The 19,643-nt window shown below is 38.6% G+C and overlaps 1 long non-coding RNA gene across 1 annotated transcript in view; it reads left to right on the top strand.

Annotated features, from left to right (window-relative positions):
* LOC121065866 overlaps positions 1-19,643 on the top strand; it is a 27,112-nt gene extending 7,469 nt beyond the window's left edge. Inside the window, exons 4-5 of the long non-coding RNA XR_005817364.1 lie at positions 1,093-1,219; positions 18,834-19,643. This is a non-coding gene — a long non-coding RNA (uncharacterized LOC121065866). The remainder of the gene's footprint in view (positions 1-1,092; positions 1,220-18,833) is intronic.

Below are 19,643 nucleotides of genomic sequence, written 5' to 3'. Positions count from 1 at the left end.
TTGTATATGTATATATGCACATGATGTGATTGTGGGCTCCCAGAAACAGTAATGCATCTAGTAGCTTAATCATAATGAAGAGGTATAAAGGAATAACCTTTTGAAACTACTAGTACTTGGGACACTTAGCAATCTGGAAAATACTTGCCAAATGATACTTTATGTTACTTGAAAAAGATTGCTTATTCTGGTTACCAATTTGCATAAACATAAATAATACACTCCATCATGCTCCTAGTTTGTAAATTTGTAATTTTGTGAAACTAGGTATTTGGGCTGTAATGTGTTTATGCTGGTTATATCTTTCAGGATTTGAGATGGTGGTAAGTTGTTTTTTTGTTTTGTTTTGCTGTTTGATTTTTTTTTTACGCTTTTATTTAAATCTAAATCACCTACCTATAAGACCAACAGTAGAGGAAGAGGGGATTAGAGATAAGTACCGTTTTAGCTTTAAAATATTTTATTTGAAAGGTTCACACTGTCACTCTGGTTAGGGACATGATATTTCATAGAGCTATCATTTGTATTTGGACATTGTACCTTTGTCATTCTTGTGACAATTCATGCATATTTGGACATATTGAAAGGTCTGAAAAAATATGGGTTGCATATACTCAGTAAAAGCTTACATACCTTAGAAGCCTGTGTTCACTGATCATGCCTAAACCTCTTACAGTCTTGAATGCTGACTAAGTGCAGTTACTGCACCTACACAGAGTGAGCAAACATGCAGGGGGAGCAGCTGCACACACACAACAAAACAAAACAAAACAAAACAAAACAAAAACCAAAACAAAGCACCTGATTAGAATCTGGAGGAACAGGAGAAAATCAAGAGAAGAGAAAGAGGTGACAAGGAGCTGAAACATCAATGAAAGGGTTGAAATTTAGAAAACATTATAATGAAGTTTGTCCATTATCTTAATTCACTCCTTTAATTGACACACAATTATAAGCAAGCTCTACTTGAGGTGAACACCTGTTTTTAACCTGATCTTATATTTCAATCAGTAGACAAAAATGCTTCCAGCTCAGACCTGGGAAGTAAAGGGTGACATTGTACATGGTATTTCTACCTTATTTCTTACAAAGCTTGGAAGACAAAAGGAGGCCTTCCTTCAGAGTAGCTAAGCTGTGGCTTACAGAAGCAGAGTCCAACTGACTACCAGAGTTCCTGTGTGATGTCGCACCTTCCCTCACATCAAATGTTTCACAGATGGTAAGTAACTGTGTGCTTCTTATTCCTCAATGCCACCTTGAGATCCTGGGGACTGAGATGAAGAAGCAGTAAGCAGTCACATCTGCAATTAAAGTGAATGGGTGATGTATTTGAAGGTTCAAATTATTATGAAACACGATAAAAAAAAAAAAAAAAAAAAAAAAAAAAAAAATTGGGGCTGGGGTAGCTCAAAGTTGACTGTTGCTTGTGAACCCCTGTTGTCTATCTGTAAAGAGGAATATATTATCTTGTCACTTCAGCAAGGTTTTTTTTGAGATAAATTAACTTTCCTGAAACTCACAGAGCTTCATGTAATATGCGCTGTAGGGAAGCCCGTAAAGAAATGAATAATTCCATCTTCAGCTCAGGGTTTGTATAGCATGCATGAGGCCTAGGGACACAATAAAAGTAACCAAAATATTAAAGACCTGTTCATTACTTCAGTTCCATTCTTCATATACCCTGAATGATGTGGGAGAAGGTTTAAGTAAATCCCGCCCCCTTCATGATGTATTTAAAGGCTGCATGATGTTGCGTATGAAGGGAGGCAAGTTTAATCATCGTTTTGTTGTCTCTTTGATTTTGTGACTTTAACAGTGCTCTTTCAGTAGATTTTTTATCTATTTTGAACATTTTATAGTGCTCTCTCTTCCATTGTCTCTCTCTACCATTAGGTAGCTGGGATGAAAACTCAAACCTTAAAATGGGACTTTGGGCATCAATCCAAATTTTTTTTCCCATCTCTCTCTTTCTCTAATAAGAGAAAAGGAAGGAAGGAAGAAAGAAAGAAATAGAAAGAAAGAAAGAAAGAAAGAAAAGGAAAGAAAGAAAGAAAGAAAGCACAAGAAAGAAAGAAAAAAAGAAAGAAGAGAAAAGAAGAAACGAAGAACACCGTATTTTAGCACACTATCTACCCTAGGTTTATGGAAAACATGAAGCTCAGCATCTGATGTAAAGAAAAAAAAACAATTGATGTTGTAATTCTCTTGTTATGGATCTCTTATGTTTCTTGTTTTATTTTGTTTCTTTGTTTCATCTTTTTTTTTTCCTATTTTCTTAACTTCCTCCCACCCCAGTTGATTCTTACCCAGAATAGTTAGAAGTATTTTTACAATATGATAAATTCCTAATTCTGGCCCAAGACAGTTTTGAAAACTTCTGAGATCATATAGTTCTTAAATCATATAGTCAGAGCCTTTTATCAAGACGAAAAAGCAAGATGTAGAAATTCTGTTGTAGGATTTTATATTGCCTGAACAATGGATATTGACTTCAGCTTTTCTAACTTCAAGCTTAACTGAAATTTCAGTTTGATTCCCCCTTTTTCAGCACCTTTGCCTCTCTGAAAGTGTTGCTGCAAAATATAGCAATAGTTGAGGGGGCTTCTTGGAAGATGGGCAGACTGGAGATCAGGACAGTAGCTAAGTTGTGTTGTCTAAGCTACTATGCAGTTAGTGAGGGGACATGCTCAAGAGTTTCAAACAAACAAACAAACAAACAAACAAAAAAACGGGAGGGCTGCTATAGACAGCTATTGGGCTGTTCAGATAAGGAACTTCATTCCTGAACTTTAAACATGCTAAATCCAATCACACTCTATGTATAGAAAAGAATGAAAGAATTATTTATTTATTTATTTATTTATTGTGGAGGTAGTCCCAAAATCTACTTGATTCATAGAATTATAGAATGTCCTGAGTTGGAAGGGACCCATAAGGATCATCGAGACCAACTCCTGGCTACACAAAAAACTAACGATATGTCTGAGAGTGTTGTCCAAACACTTCTTGAACTCCAGCAGGCTTGATGTTGTGACCAATTCCCTGGGGAGCCTGTTCCAGTGCCCAACCACCCTCTCAGTAAAGGACCTTTTTCTTATGTCCAGTCTGAAGCTGTCCTGGTGCAGTTTCATGACATTCCCTTGTGTCCTATCACTGGTCACCAGAGAGCAGAGATCAGTGCCTACCCCGCCACTCTCCTTGTGAGGAAGCTGTAGGCTGCCATGAGGCCTCCCCTCAGTTTTCTCTTCTCTAGGCTGAACAAACTAAGTAACTTCAGCCACTCCTCATACATCTACCCCTGTACAGCTCTCACTATTTTTGTTACCCTTCTTTGGACTCATTCACCCAAAACAGCACATAGTACTCAAAGTGAAGCTGCACCAGCACAAAGCAGAGCAGAACAATGATTTCCCTCATCTGGCTAGCAATGCTGTGCGTCGTGCAACCCTTTTGGCTGTCAGGTCACACAGTTGACTTGTATTCAGCTTGCCATCAACCAAAACCCCCAGATCCCTTTCCACAGGGCTGCTTTCCAACCACTTGTCCCCAGTGTGTATTCAGGATTGTCCTGTTCCAGGTGCAGAATCTGGCACTTGCCCTTATTAAATTTTATGTAGTATGTCTTTGTCCGGTCTTCCAATTTGTCAAGATCACTCTTCACAAAGAGAAAGTGTTTTTTCCACCCACAAGGGAGTCAACAGATCCTCCTTAATTTAGTATCATCTGCAAACTTAGCATGCATTGGAGTCCTACATCCAGATCATTTATGAAAACATAGAAAAGAACAGGTCCTAAAATGGATCCCTGGAGAACCCCGCTAGTGACTGGTCACCAGATCAGATTTCTTAAGACCAGTCAGTTTGATGAAGAAAAAGTTTAACAAAAGAACCTTATTCATTTTCTTAATGGAGTAATACAGGAATATTTACTGGAGATATTATTTTTTTACTCCTATTTAGTTTCTTTTCTTTTTTCCTTACATTAGCTGTCACAGGCATATTGGATACAACAGCATATTGAAATAATGGAAAAAAAAAAGCATAAGGAATGTTTTGTTATTTTTAGGTTGAATTTTTACAATGAATCGTGGTACAGGGTGGTCTTAGGGAAAAAAAAAAAAAAAAGAAGAAGAAAAACTTTTCTTGCAAGACAAGTTTCTTACTTAGCACTTCAAAATACTCTTACTGCTATTGTGTGATAGCACTTCTGTGATTTGTGTGACTGTTTGAGAGGCACTATCTGTTTCTTTGTGTTTAAAACAAAATCTACTTTTTCAAATAAGTCTTTATGAACTACACTACTTTGTGGCCATTTTTGTTAGCTTGTCATTTCTAATTGCCTGTCAGTTAAGCCTTATGGGTGCACATAATTTGTACAAAATTTAACTGTCGTAGACATAGGAATTTCTACAAATGATAACAGTTGCAGTTCATAAAAATCCCAGTCCATGTCGAAATCAAATTATGAAACAGGTGTCTTTTATAGATTTTTTGGGGCTGTGTTTTTAATCCATACTATGTCTTGCCCTCTTGTGGACAGTTGTTCAGAAAGGAGATGGTAGGAAACAGCTGAAGATAGGGAGTTTTGCTTGTATCTTTTCCTATAATGCTGGGAAACTGGGAGAGTCTGTTCAGCTTGCAGAAGAGCCACATTATGAAAGGTAACATCATTGTCTGTCTATGGTCAGGACAAGATCACTGGATAATATTTGCAATTATTCATCCAGAAAAGCATTGAAATATTTAGAAAAGTTTTAATTTGAAGAATTCAATTCCTTTCAGCTACTTCCCAAATGCCTTTATGCTATTTCATATTAAAAACAACAAGCAAACAAAGAAAAGCGTCATTCACAAAACCGTGCAGTAAAGTACACCTAGCTTGAAAATGGAGAGCCCTCCGATTTCATAAAACTAATCTTTCATGGTGCTGATGATGACAGCACATACAAGAATTTCAAAATACAGCAGGCAGATTTTGTCAGCAATGGATATTTTACATCCTTTTGAGGTAAGCCAATGACAATACAAAATGTATACTATAATGTCCTTTCAACACATTGGAAAACTTTATAGAGGAGATGTTGAAAACACTGTGACAGCTTCAGCTATCTATACACCAAAATATTAATATTATTGATGATAATAAACATGATTATTATTATTAATATTTAGTAAATAAATCCAGTTTCATCATTTTAAGTAAAGGTGTCTCTTTTTATACAGTTCAGATTTTTATGTAGCTCAGTGAAACAGCTACCACAGCAGTTTCAGCTTGTGAAAGGAACTATTTTCTTGGGATAGAAAAAGTTAAACTCTCAGCCTTTGACTCTGGGCATTATTTTTCCACATTCACCCACATATAAAACACTAGCTTTCCAGTAGTCTTGATGACTGTCAAGCTATCTTCACGATGCAGGATCAAGAAGTCAAATGGGACTGAAGGCTTCAAAAATGATTGCAAACTGGGAAAGTTTTGGTTGGAAACCCAGCTAGCAGGCAGAAGTCCATCAGAGCTCAGTTTCCATATGAGCTTTGTTAAAAAGAAACTAAACTTCGACATATTCACCTGAGAAACTATCAGATTTTTTTTCTCAGCTTCTCCAGCCTTTACATTTTATTTTCTTTCCTATTCAGTGAATCAGTAAGAATAGGTTCCACCATTTCTGCATTCATCTTCATTCTGGGAAGGAAAATACATCATTTGAAAAAAATGTGAATAAGGGTGACAAATTTTGACCCATAGCACTTACAGTAATAAATCCATTGTATCAGGTAATGTCTGTGGAAGTCCACAACCTAGAGGGAAGTGCCTTTTTCAGTAATTATTTGTCAATTATTCACTTCGTATAGCATTCAAAATGAGATTTAAAATGGTAAAAAGCCTGCATTTTGATTACTTGATTCTACTTTTAAAAGACATGAAAGACGTGTTCTTTAAAAAGTAAATAAACTTTTGATTGGTTAAGTACAAGAATCCATCGTCTTCTGCACAGGAAGAGCCTTGATTCATGACTCTGCATTCTGACAACACAATTACTAATTAGAAGCTTAAAGACAGAAGTGGATCCATGTTGAAGTGTGAATATATCTGTGATTAAATGTTAGGATTTGTTGATTGGAAACGATTGATAGATTGCTTTGTTTTACAAGATTATTTATCAGTAAAACTTAATGTGTTAAAAAAAAAAAAAAAAAACAACGTTTATGTTGCTTTTTTTTTTCTATTATTTTTTAAAGGGGTTTTGTTTTAAGAATATAATTTGGAATATTGTTATACAAAATAAGCCGTAAAATAAAATAAAACAAAGTGAACTTTTATTTGGTTAAAACATTAAAATAGCTTCCTGTCTCAGGTACACTCCTAATATATCCCTATGACACAACCCGACTTTTTTATCAGTAGCCTAGCGTTCACAGCTTCTCTGGGTAGTAAAGAATAGTGTTAACCATGTAAAAAAACCATCTGTTTCACTGACTTGGACATTGCTAATGTGCTTCTCAGATCAGACTTTTAAAATAATTCTCAGAGGAATAGAGGGCAAGGGCAAGGTGAGGGCAAGGTGAGGGCAAGGTGAGGGCAAGGTGAGGGCAGGGCAGGGCAGGAAAGGGAAGGGCAGGGAAGGGAGGGAAGGGAAGGGAAGGGAAGGGAGGGAAGGGAAGGGAAGGGAAGGGAAGGGAAGGGAAGGGAAGGGAAGGGAAGGGAAGGGAAGGGAAGGGAAGGGAAGGGAAGGGAAGGGAAGGGAAGGGAAGGGAAGGGAAGGGAAGGGAAGGGAAGGGAGGGAAGGGAAGGGAAGGGAAGGGAAGGGAAGTTAGGGAAGGGAAGTTTAGGGAAGGGAAGTTTAGGGAAGTTTAGGGAAGTTAGGGAAGTTTAGGGAAGTTTAGGGAAGGGAAGGGAAGGGAAGGGAAGGGAAAGTTTAGGGAAGGGAAGTTTAGGGAAGGGAAGTTTAGGAAAGGGAAGGGAAGTTTAGGGAAGTTTAGGGAAGTTTAGGGAAGTTAGGGAAGGGAAGGGACGTTTAGGGAAGGGAAGTTTAGGGAAGGGAAGGGAAGTTAGGGAAGTTTCGGGAAGTTTAGGGAAGTTTAGGGAAGTTTGGGGAAGGGAAGTTTAGGGAAGTTTAGGGAAGTTTAGGGAAGTTTGGGGAAGGGAAGTTTAGGGAGTTTAGGGAAGTTTAGGGAAGTTTAGGGAAGTTAGGGAAGTTTAGGGAAGGGAAGTTTAGGGAAGGGAAGGGAAGGGAAGGGAAGGGAAGGGAAGGGAAGGGAAGGGAAGGGAAGGGAAGGGAAGGGAAGGGAGGGAAGGGAAGGGAAGGGAAGGGAAGGGAAGGGAAGGGAAGGGAAGGAGGGAAGGGAAGGGACAGGGAAGGGAAGTTTAGGGAAGGAAGTTAAGGGAAGTTTAGGGAAGTTTAGGGAAGTTTAGGGAAGTTTAGGGAAGGGAAGGGAAGTTTAGGGAAGGGAAGTTTAGGGAAGGGAAGTTTAGGGAAGGGAAGGGAAGTTTAGGGAAGTTTAGGGAAGTTTAGGGACGTTTAGGGAAGGGAAGGGAAGTTTAGGGAAGGGAAGTTTAGGAAGGGAAGGGAAGTTTAGGGAAGTTTAGGGAAGTTTAGGGAGTTTAGGGAAGGGAAGGGAAGTTTAGGGAAGTTTAGGGAAGTTTAGGGAAGTTTAGGGAAGGGAAGTTTAGGGAAGGGAAGGGAAGTTTAGGGAAGTTTAGGGAAGGGAAAGGAAGGGAAGGGAAGGGAAGGGAAGGGAAGGGAAGGGAAGGGAAGGGAAGGGAAGGGAAGGGAAGGGAAGGGAGGGAAGGGAAGGGAAGGGAAGGGAAGGGAAGGGAAGGGAAGGGAAGGGAAGGGAAGGGAAGGGAAGGGAAGGGAAGGGAAGGGAAGGGAAGGGAAAAAAACCTGTTTATATAAAAATATAATTTCCGTGTTGTTTAGTCTATCTCAGTGTTTGACACATAAGAGATCAGGGTCCCCCCCCCCCCCCATCCCCCCCCCCCCCTTCTTTTTTTTCCTTTTTGTGTGTGTGTGTATGATGAGACATACAAAACATGATCAGAACTCTCATCCAATTGGATTGGAGCAAAATCTTCAGTTTCTTTTTAGTCACTGCCTGTTTTTCTTCACCGATTCTTAAGCATCCCAGTTTTTTTCAGGTTATACAGTGTTAGGTATCTAAGAAATACCGTTTGTGGATAAATAGCTTTTCCAATGCTTCTGTCCTCATCTCAATTGTTGGTGTGTGATCTTGGCATGGTAAGAAAAATAAAATGACCTAAAATAAAACTTCAGAATCTCTGTAGTTTCTTTTTCTTTTTTTTCTTTCTTTTCCTTTTTTTTTTTTTTTTTTGTTATTTTCAATCTTCTCTTTCATCTTTCATCTTTTTTTTTTTTTTCCTAATCATTATTATTTCATTCTGACTAACGGGGACAGTTCTTGGATACAGGAAACACTAAAAGCCACACAGCAACCCTAACATTGCAGAGCAAGCATGGCTATAAGTGCCCTTCTTTGAAGCACTTGTAAAGGATATAATTCAGAAGCTGGGAGAGGGGACCTGTGAGAAGAGACTGAATTCAGACATAGCATGCTGTGTAACCAAACAAAAGAGTGTTGCCTTTCATTGTTTAATATTCCTAGCAGTAAGGTGGTACCACTTAGGATGCTGAAAAGTAACACATGGTGGGGCATATAATTAAGTGAAGCCTGATGAATAATTGTGCAAGTACAGCTCAGCATAATGAGAAACATTTTTTTTTTTATCACATTTTGGCATTAAGTACAAAATTAAAATGTGAAGCTAATGTGTCTGTTGGAAATGGAGAGAACCTGCACACAGGCATTTCAAAGTAAAGGACTATTTTTTAGCTCCTCCTGTGCCATAGTACCATTCTATATTTTATTTAAATAAAATAAATTTTTACTTATTAAGGGCTTGATACAATTTCATAAGAATGTTAGAATTTCCATTGATCTGAATAGAAACTGGATCAGTCCCTCTGTTGAAAAAATTATATTTTTCTGTGCATTACACAAATAAAATGTCACAATTATTCTGAAAACTGCAGTACATACCAGTTAAAGACAAGGCGTAAAAAGGTAGAGGTATAATCTAACATCAGCCTTGAGCAGCTCTTTCCATCTCATTCAGAATATGTATTACATATAGGTGAGTTGACTAATTAAATGGTTTTCAGTTTTCAAAGTCTAAATGAAGTTCATGGAGAGCTCTGAATTTCTGTGGTTAGCTCTTTTAAACAGATAAAAAAATGACTCCAAAGACAGTGTGATTCTTGAGCAAAGCAGGTTTCACTCCTATTTCCTGAGCTGCAAGGGTAGACTAGGGGTTGTACCAACCTACAAATGCTACAACAGCCAAAATCCTTGACTGGAAACAGGTCAGAAACGACTGCTAGTGCTGTAACCAGCCTAGATCCCAGTGGTGTGGTAGAATAACTATTGAAACTGCTTCCTCTCATCCTCTTCATCTGATACTGCAGAAGACAACAAGATGGTTTAGTTGTTTAGTTAATACAGCATTTGGAAGTGTGAAAATATTTTCTGTCCATCGTAATTCTCCAATACCAGGACATAGCTTAAGTAGCAGTGTTTTTTTCTCTTATTATGCAAACTGTATTTTAGGAGATGAACCAGAAGATACTTGAACTTCATCCCTATTGCTGCACTTTTGGTACAGGAGTTATGAAAGTAACATCTCTAAGCTATGATTTGCTGATTCTAGTTGAATCTTTCACAGTGCTCAGAAGTAGGGGAATAATTTAACTGCCTATGCTAAAGGTGTCTACTGATATTATTAGATTCCCTAGAGTATCTTAGGTGTTTGCATAGGATTGGCAAATGCACTACAGATCTTAACATAAGCCTACACCTATTTAGAGTGTAGATAAAGATAAATCAGGATATTCTAGACACTGGATGTCTGTGCTTAGACAGCCAATATCCCCATAAGGTTTCCGTAGTTCCCCTCATTCTTCTACAAGTAACAGTTCAAGAGAATTAAATTAACTTTCATCTATACTCACATAATCATTTAATGAGATGACAAATCATAGGATGGAATATGGATATATGAATCTATGAAAAATTAGAATAAATCCTGATGGAAAATATTGTTTTCTGAGAAGTCTATTGATTCGCTCCTTAAATCTGTGATACTGAGTTTTAGCAACAGAGGAGATTTTTGGCAAAGTGATTCTTTTAATGCTAAGATCAAGGGATCCTTCTTTTTGTCTCTCTTAGATTAAACAGAAAAACACAGGGGTAAGGTGACCAGAGCACAAAATCACTTAGATCTTTACAAGTAGAAAAGTATGTCACTTACTGTAGAAAAGGAGTTGGCTGACCCTGCTGTTCATGTCTGACAACCTGACCCATAAATATTAGGAAGAAGTTACCTGCCAAGAATACTTAATTTACATTGCTTGCCACATCTTTACAGCTGGAACAGAAGATGCGTAAAAGCATTTATTTATTTATTTATTTATTTATAACAGCAAGGGAAAATCTGCCTTCTCTTGAATCTGAAGTAGGGCAGTGAGTCATTCTAGTTCTTTATACTGTAAAGTTGGAGGCAATGCAGAGAACACTGTGTAAAATCAAAGAGAATGTTACAGGTGTAATTCTTTCTAGTGCTGGTATAAGTGCTGTGATGGTAGTTACTGCATAATGCACACATCTGCTACATAAAGTCGACCCCTGGGGAGCATTTAGTAAATTGTAACAGTATAGGAAAGTACAGAGTAAAGAAAGAAGGACTTTCCTTCTAAACACACTGGTCTGATTATTGAAGGTACCTCAAAGAGTGGTAAGGAGGTTAAAAGGCCTTCTTTTGCCCAACAATATCAACACTTCCTGCACTTAGAAATGTGAGAAGATAGCTCTGTCCTTTGCCTGGAAAAGTAAAAAGTTATGCTTGAAGAACTGCACTTTCCCTCAGCAGCCCAGGGGAGAGTGCTGATGCAGAGAGCAGGATGACTTTCATATCATGCCTACTGGGTATTTTTCTAAAATCATGTAGATTTCTCTGTCTGTCACTGTTCCAAAGCACGTATTGGCACCATCCACTGGTTATGGGTGCTTTCTCAGCACCATTACGTTCCAACTCTATTCCAAAAAGAGTAGAGCTAGACTAAATTAGTTAAAGAGAACTGCCAACAAATAGAATAAAGGGCCAGTCACTGCCCTAGGTGATATTTTCATACTTTGATCTGAAATGTCCAAACTGTATGGAGAAACACAAATGCACCGTATGACATTCTTCCACTCATTGAGCTATTTGGATGTCAAAATCTGGCTTTATAACTTTTAACTAAAAGCTACAGTTCAACCTGCTGGTTAAATCCCATCAGATGTGCATTTGGAGGAGTTCAGCTTTGACTCTTATTCTGACATTAATTTTCTGTTTCATTGGGAGCACTGCATATAATTAGAAATCCATTATCCATTTTTAAGTTAATTTTTAACTCTAAAAAGTTCAGGAATTCACAAATGAAATTTGATATATTGATCCTAAGTTAAACTTCTAAGTGGTCACTGGCTAAAACTGCAACCACTTACTGAAACACGCAGTCATTACTTTATGTGCCCAGTTCCTCTGAAGGTGACGTTGTAACGCTGGGGCTTTATCGAGCTTTCCTGGTGCAGCACTGCTCTTCCTGGAAGTGCCACATATCACAGCAACAATGTGAACAATTTGAAAAGGCTGTAAATCAAACACATAGCCCCGTTAGATTTAATGGAGTTACTCCAGTTTTTATCTTGTAAAATTTTATTATTAAAAATACACAGAGATAATAGTCATTAGCATTATTTTTAAAATATTTTCTTCAGGGTTCTTTCTCTTCCATACTGTGGAAGGATAATGAACAGGAAAGTGGATTCCCTCAAAAAGCAAAGTTAATCTATCAGCTATTAAGTATGTCTTGGGGTTTGGATTCTCTTTGAATCTGGTGTGCACATGTGACTTTCTCTCAAGCTGTTTATTCATAGCTAGTTATAAAAATCTGCCAAGGCTTTTCACAAAGCAAAACAAAACAAAATAAAACAAAAACATCTTTGAAAACATGTGAATTATTAGATTTTTTATTTGATATTTTTACTTTTATTTATTTTTTATTTATTCTTAGAGCAACAACCACATAAAGCCTCTTTAAAGATAAACAGTAGAAGCAAACCCAAAACATCAAATGTAGCACACCAAGAATTTTATAATTTCTTCTCTACTCCCTTTTTCACTACAAATAAAGGACTGAATAAAGGAAGAAAAGGCTTACACAGCAACATTTGCAGTCCTGCCTTTAGTCACACTTTCCTAGCTTGAGGTGGTATGCATTATTATAAAAAGTGTCCAGCGTCCTCAAGTAAATATGTGCCACTCAGATAAATAACTACCTACTTTACTCCTCTGTACTCTTGAGCAGTATTTATAACAATCTTCATGCAGCCCAGTTTTAATTTTTCATCCTTTTCATTTTTAGCAAATTTCTCAGAAAAACAAGGACTGATCAGAATGAAGTAACAAATGGCATTAATTATTGAACCACAAGAGCAGATCAACAGGCCAATATTCAAGTGTGACTGCCTACTTTCAGGCTACAGTAGCAGGTACTGTTAGATTTTGAGTGTCGAATCTCAGGCATCCAGCTTAAAATAGTGGGTTCATGTTGCATAAAACCTTAGTTATTATCCAAGAGCTGATTAATCAGTATAAATTAATATAAGATCTTCCTTTTATTGCAACCCAACACAAGGAATCTGCAACAATATTTAGTAAATTATAACTTGAGCAATTCCCCATTAGCTGCTTAATTTCTCTCATATATTCTGCTTCCCTAAATCGTCCCACTAAACATTTTATTGCTTATAAGTTAGGATGATTATAATGGACAGAACAGTGTCTGAAATTTAAAAAGAAAGCTTTGAGGGGTGATTTATAGTTGCTCCTCCTCTTTATGACTATACAATAACAGTCAGTTATTTATAATTTCATTGAATTCTGGTTCATTTAGCTGCTATCTGCCAGTATGTTTTGGTGTATTGTTACTAGTCTGATCAACTTGTAAGATTTCATTGTTCCAAGGTTATGCAGTAGAACCTTACTAACCATATGAGCTGGATAATTTTTCACTAGCTGTCTAAGCCATTTGAGTTTTGATGTTGTAGCAAACTCCGCGGACTTTGGTAAAGAATTTAAAATGAAATGCTCAACATTTCACCATATGGAGAAAAGGCATCTGGCATGCCTCCAGAGAAGATTTTTGCTGTTGTTGTGTTTTTAAAGATTCTGAATTTCTTTCAGAGAAAAAAAATCACTCTTTCTTTAATATAAAAATGACTGCATTGTTTTTGCACGTACATGTGTATGTATATATATGGGGAAAAGGTAGGCATAGTTCTTTCTAGGGGGCATGCAGATGTACTGAGCAACATCACTGGAGCTTTGTGACATGTGCTTCTAAATATAACGCTCCATGGATATACACAAACAACTTGTATTCATGTTAGTTAGGAGTTGTAAGAATAATTATTTAAGCATTATTCCTGTATACAGTATATGTCGGAAAATCTCTCACCCATAATGAGAACAATGGACATGAGCTGGGATGCCAGCAGGGCCTAAGCATTCAAAGCTTGCCAGAAATATTCACTCTTTTGGGCTTCACACAACAATCAATGCCTTGATTAGTACAATATCTCTCATTCTTTAATGTGCAAAATTCAAGATAATTTATCTTCTGAACCCAAGGGTTTCAAACACGCAGCCCCATCTTGTGAGGAAAATGTCTTAAACAAGACTGTAGAATATTTTGGATAAATCGTCCCCTTGTATTCTGTTCCAGTGAGGCCACACCTCGAGTACTGTATTCAATTTTGGGACCCCAGTACAAGAAGGACATTGAGGCCCTGGAACGTGTCCAGAGAAGGGCTGTGAAGCTGGTGAAGGTCCTGGAACACAGGTCCTATGAGGAATGGCTGAGGAAACTGGGGTTGTTTAGTCTGGAGAAGAGGAGGCTCAGGGGAGGCCTTATTGCGCTCTACAACTACCTGAAAGGAAGTTGTGCAGAGCTGGGGGTCAGCCTCATCTCACAGATAACTAGTGATAGGACTAGAGGGAATGGCCTCAAGTTGCGCCAGGGGAGTTTTAGGTTGGAAGTTAGGAGACAATTCTTCTCAGAAAGAAGAGTCAGGCATTGGAATGGATTGCCCAGGGAAGAGGTGGAGGAGTCACTGTCCCTGTGGGTGTTTAGGGAAAGGTTGGACTTGGTGCATAGAGACATGGTTTAGTCAGTGACATTGGTAGTAGGGTGATGGTTGGACCAGATGATCTTGGAGGTCTTTTCCAACCTTAATAATTCTATGATTCAATTAATTCAGCCCTGGGTTTTTACTACTTGGTCACATAGTTACACATGAACCGCACCTTGCTCCATTCAAGGATGGATTATATTTAGGATTTATACTGGATGGATTATATTTAGAATTATATATATAATGAGGTGTCTCCCTGTCCTTATCTCAAGCCCTGAGCCCTTTGCATCACATTTTCTCCCCCTTTCCCTTTGAGGAGGGGGAGTGAGATAGCAGTTGTGGTAGAGCTCAGCTGCCCACCTGAGTAAAACAACCACATCACTCTATGATTCTGTGATTCTACAAGGTGAATTTTAAAGCAGACTATATACATGTATCTTGAGTTTGTTACTATAATGAATTGCCATGGTTTCTGATAATGAGGTGCATCAAGGCTCTCTTAAGGCACAGACCTGTAAGGTACAGACTCTCAGTTCAAAAAAGACAAGCAAGTGTGAAGTACTTTGAGGCATTAGATTTGGAGAACCTACAGAAATATGTATGGAGACTTGTATTGCACCCATACTGAGTGTGAGCAGTCTCAGAAATAGTTACAGATTGCATACACAACATCCTTATCCTTTACTTCCCTATAGTTGGCTCTTGTATGAACCATGCAGCAAGAATCAAAGAACAGTAGTAGATGGTTCTGGCTCCAATATGTGTCTATATTATGGCAATGTGTTTTTGCTTGATACAAATGTTCAGAAAGAATTGCAGATTACAGGAAGATAGGTAGGTAGATAATTAATTAAATAACCTGTGCTACCGACTTTAAGAAAAAAAAAAAAAGATTCTGAAACTAAAGTTATTAAGCACAACGCAAAAGCATAAGTCCTTTAATTAAGAAGGTATACTTACAAAACTTCACCCATATAATTTCATAAAGGTACAGCTACTTCAGAAAAATACTGTGCTGAAGTGATGGGGATTAGCATTTTGGTGCAAATTCAGAACATTAATTTTAGGCTGTTTTAAATTCCTAATTTGAAGTTTCACATATACGAATGTTGTGGTTTAACCCAGTCGGCAGCTAAACACCACACAGCCGTTCACTCACCCTCCCCCCTCCCTCTCTGGGATGGGGGAGAGAAACGGGAAAGTGAAGCCTGTGAGTTGAGATAAAGACAGTTTATTAAGACAGGAAAATAATAATAACAATAATAATAATAATAATGGTAATAGTACTACTAATAATAATGTGTACGAAACAAGTGATGCACAATGCAATTGCTCACCACCCGTTGACCGACGCCCAGCCTATCCCCGAGCAGCCGGCCCCCCCCTCCACCCCGGCTAGCCACGCCTATATATTGTTCAGCATGACGTCAGATGGTATGGAATACCCCTTTGGCCAGTTTGAGTCAGCTGTCCTGGGTCTGTCCCCTCCCAGCTCCTGCTGCACCCCCAGCCTGCCCACTGCCAGGACAGAGCAAAAAGCTGAAAAGTCCTTGGCTTGGTGTAAGCACTGCTCTGCAACAATTTAAACATCAGCATGTTATCAGCACTCTTCTCATCCTAATCCAAAACATAGCATCCTACCAGCTACTAGAAGGAAAATTAACTCTATCCTAACTGAAACCAGGACAACGAAGCACACACATTCCCCATTTCTCAGAGAAAGACCTCTATCTTTTTTCATTGACTGACAGACAGATCACTTTTGACATCAACATTCAAGACGAAAATAATTAGGATAAATATTCTCTGTTGGCTTGTAGTGACTGCCTGATTTGTGCGTGTGTGTGTGTGCATGCACCTGATGATTTTTTTACCTGCCTACCTTGCGAATTCTGCTAAGAACCTGTTCTTTCTCTCTGTTACATCATCATCAGTAATAACTGTTCCACAGCTGGAATTCATCTGAGGGGTTTGCTTGTGGTATATGAGCCAGAATTAAATCCTGGGCAATCCTAGAGAGCTGTCTTCATTTTGTAGTGCTAACATTACAAAACATTTGTTTTAGTCAGTCAAGTAAGCACATCAAGTGCATATGGGAATTAGATCAGTTGGGTAAGAATATGGTATTTTTCATAATCATTTTTTTCAACCTGTAACTGCATTTTAATGCTCTGAATGTGGTGACACAGCTAGTTTGACACCATCACTGTTTCAAGCCTTTTAACATCACTGCAGTATGCATTAACACACCTGGGCTTGCCACGAAGCAGGGGATCACATTCAAACCCTGAAGTAATAAACTAAGTGCTCCAACAAACATTGTCAGCAGCTAACTACCCATTCTCTGCCTGGGGTAAGCATTTCTAGCCACTGAACTTCAACCCACCTTTTCCTTAATTAAGAAAGAAATATATATATATGTGTATATATATATATATATTTTTCTTTTTAAGGAGAAGTTTTAAATATTAATAGTGCTCTTGAATTTGTATGTTTAATACAGATTTGATATTGTAACCATTCAATAAAAAGAAAACAAATGCCCAGGAAACATAGCATTAATAAGTAATACAATATACTTTAATTTTCTTAGTCTTACATTTTCCTCAGAGTTATTTTTTCAGAGTGTAGAGAAGATATTTGTTCTGATCAGGCATAAGGAGATGATCATGTGTGTACTTATTTATGGTAGCTTTGTTGGTATTAATTTGCTTTAAAAAATATTACTTGTATGCATTTGTAACTTGTGTTTTGAATTTCATAATTCACTGAAAAATATAATTCTAGTGAATATAATTTCAAGAATTCAACAAGAGCACAGGCCCTTTAGGTATATATCCAATGAATATCCATTTCATACTTGTTTATAGAAGACAGTGTATGATTCATGAAGAGCAACATAACATTTGCAGTGATTCATTGTCACAATAAAAAAATATTTGCTTGTAAAGTACTGTGAATTTTATTTCAGAGAAGACTTTACGCATGCTTAAAATCACAGAATCTGCTTACAGGGTGCCATTGGAATCAGTCCTGTTGCTAGAACTAATGATGTAAAATAAGTAAAATAAGATCTGGGTTTACCGTCTGTCGTGGTTTTACCCTCCTGGACAGCTGAGCCCCACCACAACCGCTCTCTCATTCCTCCTTCTCAAAGGAAAAGGGGGAGAAAATACGATGAAAAGAGCTCAAGAGCTGAGATAAGGACAGGGAGATCACCCACCAATTACCGTCCTGGGCAAAACAGACTGACCATAAGGAGATTAAGGGAGATTAATATAATTTATTTCCTATAACTAGCAGACTAGAACAGTAAGAAACTAAAAGCAAAGTAAAAGCACCTTCCCCCATCCACCCTCTTACAGGTCCTCCCACCGAGTAGCACAGGGGAACAGGGAATGAGGGCTGCAGTTAGTCCATGACACTTCATCTCTGCTGCTCCTTCAAAGTCACTGCCTGCCCCTGCTCCACGTGGGGTCCCTCCCATAGGATGTCGTCCTTCCCAAACTGATCCTGTGGGGGCTTCCCACAGGCAGCAGCTCTTCAAGAACTGCTCCAACATAGGTCTGTAACATGGGGTCCATCCTTAAGGAGCACACTGCTCCAACATGGGTCCACATGGGTTGGAACTAGATGATCTTTGAGGCTCCTTCCAACCCAGTACATAGTATGATTTTGTGATATGATTCCCCCAGATCCCCTGCTCCTGTGTGGGCTCCTCTCCACGGGCTGCAGCTCCAGCCAGGGGCCTGCTCCTGCGGGGGCTCTCCATGGGCCGCAGCCTCCTTCAGGCCACATCCACCTGCTCCACCAGGGGTTCCTCCATGGGCTGCAGTGGGATCTGCTCTGCCGTGGGACCCATGGGCTGCAAGGAGACAGCCTGATCTACCAGGGGCCTCTCCACAGGCCGCAGGGGAACTTCTGCTCCAGAGCCTGGAACACCTCCTGCCCTCCTTCTGCACTGACCTTGGGGTCTGCAGAGCTGCTTCTCACTCCTCTCTCCCAGCTGCTGTTGCACAGCAGTGTTTTTTTGTTTGTTTGTTTGTTTGTTTTTCTTTTTTTCCCCCCTTTCTTAGATATGCACTCACAGAGGCGCAAAAAACATAATTTATTGGCTCGGCTCTGGCCAGTGGTGGGTCCCTTTTGGAGCCATCTGGAGCTGGCTCTGATCTGACATGGGGCAGCTGCTGGGCTCAGCTCACAGAGGCCACCCCAGCAGCCCCCGTTACCAAATCCTTGCCACATAAATGCAATACACAATCATTCTGCAAAGCTGCAGTAAAGAATCTCAAAGAGTATAGTACCTTTTTTTGTCATCACTTAAACCCTGCTTGGTTCTGGATACAGCGGGAATGCTCCCTCACTGAGACTGATATATCTTTGGAAATGAGCAAATAATATAATCTCTTACAATGAAATGCAAATGTAGGCACCATCAAATTACCTCTTTTATGTCCTGAAACCTATGGTGCCTGAACTGTGTTGCAGGTTCTCACAAACTTCCATTTATTTATTTATTGGGCCAGAATTATTCTTAATTTTGTTGTAGCTGACCATTCTAATCCTAACTTTTTGTCTTCACAGCTGCTTGCCTGAGGAATTATGGAGAGAAAAAATAAATAATAGAAAGGATCCAAAAGATTGCCAAGTCCAGCTATTATCTCCAAGGAAGTTTGTCATGCACTGTGTCTAATTGTGGTTGTCCAGCCTATTCTGACCCACCCAGGAATGACATTTTACATTTCTAGGAAATTGATTCCAATGCTTTCCAACCTTTATTAGGAAAACTACATATATATTTATAACTCCATTTTTTTTTTTCAAATAAGCCTTGTTATGTTTTATTCTGTCCCTAGTGACATGAAGAAAACATTTACTCCATCTCTTTCGTCAATGAAAAGTACCTGTGTTCCATGTCTTCCCCTTCATGTTTTTCCACCCTGTTTTATAAAAGTCCAGCTCTTTCATCAGTGACTATGTTTGATGAGACTACTGATCTGCCCTCCTGCTTTTCTCCTAGTTATACACACCTCTTCATTACTGGAAATTGATTCTTTATAACTCCTCCATAAATGATCTTTCTTTCTAACATGGCAAGAATACTATGCTGTACAAGAAAATTCTTTGAAAAAATAAAAACAAAAACAACCAAACAAAAAAACCCTCTTCCTGTATGTATGTATGTATGTCTCTCTCTCTATATATATATATCTATGTATACGTTAAATTGTAACCTTGCAGTGCAGAAAATATGTTGTTGACATTGTTATTTACAGACCACTGAAACTGCTCTGCAAGCACTGGAGTCATGGACCACTGAAGAACACAAGTAGAGCATATTATCAAACATAGAAAAATTACCCCAAATGGTCCCTAGAATGAGGAAGAAGAAAT

The sequence above is a fragment of the Cygnus olor genome, chromosome 2, assembly GCF_009769625.2.
Source record: "Cygnus olor isolate bCygOlo1 chromosome 2, bCygOlo1.pri.v2, whole genome shotgun sequence".
In the NCBI taxonomy this organism is placed as follows: domain Eukaryota; kingdom Metazoa; phylum Chordata; class Aves; order Anseriformes; family Anatidae; genus Cygnus; species Cygnus olor.
Note: the sequence above shows the minus strand (reverse complement) of the source record. Positions and strands in the feature narration are given on the sequence as shown.